Source organism: Papio anubis, unplaced genomic scaffold (genome assembly GCF_008728515.1).
Source record: "Papio anubis isolate 15944 unplaced genomic scaffold, Panubis1.0 scaffold717, whole genome shotgun sequence".
NCBI classification, from domain to species: domain Eukaryota; kingdom Metazoa; phylum Chordata; class Mammalia; order Primates; family Cercopithecidae; genus Papio; species Papio anubis.
The window spans coordinates 14761-23224 of record NW_022167388.1 but is presented as its reverse complement, the minus strand read 5'-3'; the positions used below and the strand labels follow the sequence as shown (position 1 = coordinate 23224).

Genomic DNA, 8464 nt, shown 5'->3' with positions numbered 1-8464 from the left:
AGATCAGACTCCTAGTCAGAAGGAATGGTATCAGGGACCTACTTAAGTTAGTCTAGCCACATTTTCATAAAGCAGCTGTGCTGCCCTGGGGTATACTTCAATCCCTGTTGCCTTGGACACTCCAAAGCTAGGAGGCTGGAATGGCTAAGTTGCCCAAACAGCAAAGATGTCAGTCAGCCCTGTCTCCTGGGGTCTCTTTACCAGGGATGCCTGGAAACTCTGTCAGCTGGTGAATGCCAGTGGTGGTAGCCAAAAATCCCTGTTGGAAGGCTCCACCCAGTAATGAGGACGAAGGTCAGGAACTCAATTGAAAAAGCAGTCTGGCTCCATTTTTATGTGCTTGCTGTGTTCTTCTGGTGTATCATTTCCACCCCAGTCAGCTTGGGCTCTTCCAAGCTTACAGACCGGAATTGATAAGTCAATCAAACAGCAAAGATGTTGGCCCATACCTCTTTCTGAGATCTGTGCTACAGGGAGTTCTCAAATCTCTATAGACCCAAGAACACTGATGGGAGTGGCTGGTGTCCCCTGTTGGGAAGTCGTACCCAGTGAGGAGGAATAGAATCTGGTAGCTGCTGAAAGAAGCAGTCTGGCAATGTTTTTGGAGAACAGATGTGCAGCAACTGGTGGATTCCTTCCACCACCAGTACATTTGAATTCTCCAAAGCTTGAAGGACAGAACAGCTAAGTTGCCCAAACAGCAAAAATGGCAGCCCGCTCTACACATCACACCTCAGCTGAAGGTGCTGTATATAAATTATATGTAAACAAAGTATATAAAAAATATTTGAACCATGTTTTGTTATTTTATCTTTAGTTCTGTGTCAAACATAATGCAGAAACATGAACCTCTCATGATTACGTTTCTGGAAACTCTTCTAAAATAAATTACATAAAACAAGTGATGTGTCCATACAAGAACATTGATATTAGCTCAACGATAGCACTTATAAACATAAAAGGGACATTAAACACACTTGGGTAAACAGGTCGTCTACCTTCATTTATCTTCTTGCCATCTACATGCTCAGACTGTTAATCTAATGATAATATATTTACTTTGAAGTGTAAAAGTTACATTTGAACTTTGTGATTTATTTATCCGTGGTTACAACCATAAGGAATGATAGAAAGAAACAGAAAATGGGAGAAAGTGATTTATCCATGGATATAACCATAAGAAATGACAGAAAGAAACAGCAAATGGGAAAAAGCATTGCATTGCACCAGGAAGTGTATGAAGTAGACTTCAGATTTTTTGCTGATACAGCTGACCTGTTACATTAGTTCTGGGAGTTGTGGAAAGGTACTGGTGTGGCCCACAGATTTCAGTCATTGGATGAATATAGAGACAATCGTGGATGAGCTTGTCCAGAGGGGTCATGAGGTGACTGCTCTGGCATCTTCAGCTTCCATTTTTTTATCCCAACAGCCCATCTACTCTTAAACTTGAAGTTTGTCCTGCATCTTTAACTAAAACTGACTTTGAGGATATCATCATGATCAGACCTTCCAAAAGACACGTTTTGGTCATATATTTCACAAATACAAGAAATCATCTGTACAGTTAATGACATAATTAGAAAGTTCTGTAAGGATGGAGTTTCAAATAAGGAACTTATGAAGAATCTACAAGAGTCAAAAGTTGATGCTGTTCCTGCAGATGTGATTGTTCCCTGTGGGGAGCTTGTGGCTGAGCTATTTAACATACCCTTTGTGTACAGTCTCCCCTTCTCTGCTGGTTACACACTTGAAAAGCATAGTGGAGGATTTCTATTTCCACCTTCCTAAATACCTGTTGTTATGTCAGAATTAAGTGACCAAATGACTTTCATGGAGAGGGTAAAAAAAATATGATCTATGTGGTTTATTTTCCATTTTGGTTGCAAATATTTAATATGAAGAAATGGGATCCGTTTTCCAGTGAAGTTCTAGGTAAGTAAATTTTTCAATTGGTAACATGGAGATTAACTTTCCTGTGTCTTTGAAGCTGAGCTTATATAAAGCAATAAAGTCAGGGTACTTGGTGTTTTAAATTTGGTTTTCTTTTGTTTGTTTGTTTGTTTGTTTGCTTTTGGTGGAGTCTTTCTCTATCTTCCAGGCTGGAGTGCAGTGATCCAATCTCAGTTCACTGCTAGGATTACAGGAATGTGTCAGCACACTTGCCTAATTTTTTGTATTTTTAGTAGGTATGGGGTTTCACCATGTTGGACAGGCTGGTCTCAAACTCCTGACCTCAAGTGATATGCCTGCCTCAGCCTTCCAAAGTGCTGGGATTACAGGCATGAGCCACCACATGGGGCTGGTAGTGGAGTTTTTGAAAGTGAATTTATGAAATGAAAACACAAGATGATCTATCAATTGTAAAATATTATAGCAAAGTTTAAATTATAAGGTCAGTTAAAACCCTGTGGCCATTGCTCACACAGAACATTCTAGGAAGTCATAAACCTGTAAATTAGTGCACCTAATATTTCTTTAAACAACCACACATCTGTTTTACTATTGCTTTTTCTCATTTTTAAAAAAGTCAGACCCATCCACAAACATCTTACTGAATGCATACATGTAGATTGAGTAGTTATTCAATTTTCTACAACAACTATCTATGCAACATTGCAGAAATTATTTTTCCTTGTATACCTCAGTTTCCTTATTCTGAAATTAAAATATGTCCCCATGTCACCAGAAGGTTTCCTTCACAGTTGAGAGAAATAGTGCCTCTATCTCAAAGGCAAAAACCACTAAGGGTAATTTGCAGTTTCTAATGTCTCTACATTCCTTCACTAAAAGATTGGAAATTATTTATTTTAAGATCAATCATCTTGTTGAAGTCTGAACATTGTTATATCTATATGGTTTTTTTTTTTTTTTTTGAAACTATGTGTATTATAAAATATGAGCCATATTAAGGTTGGGTACAAATCTCTATTTGAATAAGTTCTCAAAATTTTCTATCTGTAATTTGCAAATATATTTACTTAAAAGCTAATATGATTAATACCCTGGCATGAATCAAAAGCAGTAGTGTGTACAAGGATTTCAGCCACACTCTCAAAATACCCAAAGTTCACTTGAATGACCAAAAATGAAAGGATTAGCTTAATGAACTGTGGAAACGAGACTATTTCTTAGAAAGTTGTTTTTATGGGTCAGCAGAATTAGTTGATCGTGGAGCTCGAAGAGTTGTTTAAGTGTTTATATGCTACTATTGAAGTTTTAAAGGGTAAAGAAATGGATGTTTACTTCTCTCTAGATTATTTTAGTAATTGGTTACGATTGTGAGTATTCTGATGTAACATTGGCTATGATGTAGTTGACCCTCAAAATTCTATTATCACTTTGCTTTTCTTATAAATACACACAGGCAAAATATATACTACATAAAAATTAAATTATGTTTATAATATTTGACTATATGTTTATGTATTTCAAAGTACAGACACTTTGCCTACATTTTTGCCTACGTTATTCTAATCCCTTACAGAAAATTATCTAATGTAATTATCTTGTGTCATCCATCTTTCCTTTCCTTGTTCGTCTCAGGAATACCCACTACCTTATCTGAGACAATGGGGAAAGTTGACATATGACTTACTCAAAACTCCTGGGATTTTCAATTTCCTCATCCAGTCTTACCAAATGTTGATTTTGTTGGAGGACTGCACTGCAAACCTGCCAAATCCTTACCTATGGTAAAGATAATTTTGTTGGTTTTGTATTGTTGGCTTTGAAATTTTAGTAGGAATAATTCTACAGTCTTCATGCAGAGTGTTTGAGTTACACAGAAAGAAAGATGGGCAGTGGGCAGGGTAAAGCAGATACCAATTAGGAACTCGTGTACATGTTAACTTGTTGATACCATCACAAGTACATGAGTTTCATCATTATTATAGATAGAGAGGGATACTAAGAAGACTTTGAAAATAGGATTGGTTAAATTTAAGCCTTGATTATGCAACACATAAGAAGGTATTGATCATTCATTAAAAGAATGTTTATAAAAAGTTTAACACAAACCACAGGCAAGAGGAAAAATGTAAACACAGTTTCTGTCCCCACACACATTACATTCTGTTTCAAAAGACAGAATATGTGCAAGTAATAAAAATTGTGCAAAAGCTTTTATCTCAAGGAAAAATCCAATGCCAAGATAGCATCAGTGGAGATAATAGAAAGCGTCCTGGATTCACTGATAATGAAGCTGAGAGCTGAACAATGTGCAGAAATTGGTGAAATAATGAGAGGTGAGGAAAACACAAAAAAGAAAAGAAGGTAAAGTATTGAGGAAAGTTCTCAAGACTCTAAGTTGAGTTTGCAGGGAAAGGCTGAGTGAGAATCAGATGATGCTGAGAGGCAAGTTAGAGCCAGATACTTATTAGGAGCTAATTTATTTATTAAGCACATTTGAGAACTACTAAAAAGAGTTAGGAAATGAAGATATATGATAAGGTAATTAAAATAAAAGAAACAAAGAAAGAAAGAGCAGACTATTTGGGAAATTTTGCATGGAATCTGGTAGCAGATGATGGAAAACTGAACTACAATGTTGATAGAAATAATCATGCCTACATTTACAGTAATACTACCCACTTCATATTGTGTTTTGTGGAAAAAATGTTAATACAGACAAAACACTTAAAATGTCTCTGTTATATATTCAGTGATAGAGAAATATTAATTTTGCAATTATGATTATTTTGTTATGATTACTAACACTACTAATTACCTAACATGTGCAAGTCACTTGAGATATCATTCTTCATTTAACAGAACCAGATTGTTCAGCACATCAAGATTACATTCTCTTGAGAAGTCGTGGATGACAGATATATTGTGGACTTGAATAAAAATAGACATACTAGTTTTGCCAGTAAGATGGGAAAGCTGCACATGTGCCCTAGAATTTAAAGTATAATAATAATAATAAAGAAAGGAATTCTAAAATTCTACTGTAAGTGATGCAGATCTTAAGTATTCTAACTTAAAAGAATAACTCAATGATATAAATGTGTACCCCTAATAATATTTGCAGCTAAATCTAGTGTTCACTTGATTTTATTCAAGAATGTAACTCATTCTTCGCTGAGATACCAGAGTTTTACATCTTAGATCAGAAACATGCCCTATTAGAGAAGGTGTTTTCAGTCTTATGACGAGCAACTCAGTACAGCTTCCTGGTGGAACTTGTGTCTAGACACCAAAGCTCCCTACAGAAAAGCAGGGAGAAAATGAACAATCCACTTATTATAAATGCCAAATAGTTTCTATCACTTGTATCTGTATAGTAGTAAACTTAGTTTACAATAACGAAAGAATTCTACTTAGAAGATGATATTCTTTTCAAAGGAACACAAGACCCTCATACATTTTAAATTAATATCACACTTTTAAGACATATGTAGAAAGTAAGCATTCTTTAGTACATTAATAAGCAATCTCTTAAGATTTTTGTCTATATCAAACTAAGAATTTATTCCATGGTTAAAATACAATATCTATGTTGAATGCAAATTCTATGTGCTTTATAATTTTTGAAAGAGACTAAAGCTGAGGTAAGACTGATAAAAATTCTATGCCATCCTACTCTAGTATTGAAAGATTTCCCTATTCACATTAAGGGAAAGTGATAGTGCCAATAGGAGGCAGAAGATAGTAGGAAGTGTAGAAGGACAAGAAAAAGGATGACCAGTAGTAAATAGTGATAATTCCTAAGAGTAACTGTTGTTATTAAGTTGCAGAAAGATTTGAATGAAAATCAATGGTTGTAAAATTGGTTCTCTAATTGTTCATTATGTAGAGCAATTGTTAACCAAAGTTGTTTCTTTTTCAATTAAATATTAGATTCTCAGAATATGTGTGTATATTTTAAGAAAAAAAGACACTTGGCAAAATGTTTCTAGTGATTTAAAAATGCAAATAACCATTGGTTTCACAATATAGTTTCATGGAATCATACTGAGAAAAAATAAGTCAAGATGTGTGTATTTAATATTTATGGAAAATATTCATAAAATTAACTTTGGAAGTAATCCAACATCTTAAATGAAGGAATAATTAAAAAATTATACTATATGCAAATGTCTAACAAGCATCATGCAGTTTAAGCTTGCCATGTAATCCAGCCTCATATAGTTTCTGTACATTTTGGATTAGGCTTATCTGAGTGATGTTCAGGGTATGATTCAGAGAAAGAACGGCCCAGGCTGACAGACTTAGTCCAAGTTCCCACCTGCCAGGTAGATTTGGAGAAAGAGTAAAAGCAGCCTCCCTTGCTGAACTGGGCCCAGCCAATGTCTGAAGCAGGAAGATTAAAGAGAAAGGATGGGGATAGATTCTGACCTGAAGGTGGATGCTGTGCTGTATAAAATATAGTCCCACAAGGAGTCAGCACTATCAGATTAACAACTCCTCCCAATGGAGGCAGCAGAAGGAATTATAGGAAGGAGTCAAAGAGAAGGAAGCCAGGTGGGGGAACAGGTTCAGATGTTCCCTCCATAGAACATAGTAGGAAACATTTTCTTCTGTATAGAATAAAATGGTGACATTTGTGTATTTGTCAATTACTTTTTAGTTCCTTATCTGATATAGTCTTCTTGTAATGACCTATACTAATGTGTTTTGCTGAAAACTCAGTTATTTTAATATTGATATAACAAGTAAAAGTTAAACACTGTAAATTATTGTTCAGTTTATGAGGATTGTTTGGGAATTCCATAATTAGTAACAAACATAAAAATGTCTTGGCTATAGTAGAACATATTAATCACTGTAGTCAACACTTTGTAACACATTTTCTAAGTGTTAACAATCAGTTAATCAAATTCAGAAAAACACAATTTTGAATTTATTCAATAGCTCTATCTTTATTTATGATACCAAAAGGTTCCTCATTTCAATGTTGAAACAGCAACCAAAATTAGCAATACTGATAATACTCTGAATTTGTCTCAGAAATTGTCCCTTGAAATTTCTCCTCGAAGTAGTGCTTGATAATTTGTAATTTGAAAGAAGTTATACATACTCCCTTTGTAGCATTAATTTATTTCTTACAATTAGCTTATTTTATCAGCTTGCTTTTTTGTCAATCAAAGGACACAAAACTCTAATATAATAATTTATAGACAATCAGAATTATATGAAATACTTCCTATGTCACTTAAAAAATGAATAAATTAATATTCAATGTGGAAGAAGGAAACTAGTATAAAATACATAAAACAAAATAAACACATAGGTCATTACTAAATTGTTACTGCTTATTCTCACTAGGATTATAATGAGTATTTAAATTTTTTGCATGCATATAATTTTTTAGAATTTTTATGTGTTTAAAATTAAATTTATTTCATTTTTTAACTTTCATTTTAAGTTCAGGCCTACAGGAGCAGGTTTCTTACATAAATAAATCTGTGTCATGGGGGTTTGTTTTATAGATTGTTTAATCATACTGGTATTATGACCAGTACTCATTAGTTATTTTACCGGATCTTCTCTCTCCTCCTGCTCTCCACCCTCCAATATACCCCAGCGTATGTTGTTCCCTGCTATGTTTCCATGTGTTCTCATCTTTTAGCTTCCACTTAATAGTGAGAACATGTGATATTTGGATTTTTGTTTCTATGCTAGTTTACTAAGGATAACAGCCTCCAGCTCCATCTATGTATCTGTAAAATACAAAATCTTGTGGGTTTTTTTTTTTTTTTAAATGGCTGCATAATATTCCATGGTGTATATGTATACCATTCCATTTCCTTTATTCAGTCAATCATTGATGGGCATTAAGATTGATTCCATATCTTTACTATTGTGAATACTATTGCTATTAATAAACATGTGTATGTGCCTTTATAAGAGAATCATTCTTCATCCTTTCCGTATATACTCAATGATGAGATTGGTGAGTTGAATTGTATTTTAGCCTCTAGGTTTTTGAGGAAGTGCCGCACTGTCTTCCACAATGGTTGAACCAACTTACACTCCTATTAACAGAGTATAAGCATTCCTTTTTCTACACAATCTCACTAGCATGTACTACCTTTTGAGTTTATAATAGCCATTATGACTGGTGCAAAATAGTATCTATTGTGATTTTGATTTGCGTTTCTCCAATGAGCAGTGATGTTAAGCTTTTTTCATATGATGGTTGGCCGCACATGGGTCTTCTTTCGAAAAGCCTAACAATTTTCCAAATACTTGAACTTTTCATCTATAATCTCATTTTTTCCAAGCTATTATTTGGAAAATCCTGATTTCTTTACATACATAACTAATTATAGAAGTTAAGAAAATGAAGTGATGGCATTCTATTTACATCAGTCTTTGAGTAATTTTATTACCCAACATCCCTGATCTTATTCTTAATATCTTTAGTGTTCTAACATTCTATGACTTTGGAGTTCTACTCATTGAATAAGATATTTCTTTTCTGTAACAGGTTCTGTGGAGATTTGATGAGAATAGA

The 8464-nt window shown here is 34.2% G+C and overlaps 1 pseudogene; it reads left to right on the top strand.

Annotated features, from left to right (window-relative positions):
- The first annotated feature begins 706 nt into the window (after positions 1–706).
- On the top strand, positions 707–1957 carry LOC101012729 (annotated as a pseudogene).
- Positions 1958–8464: the final 6507 nt, after the last annotated feature.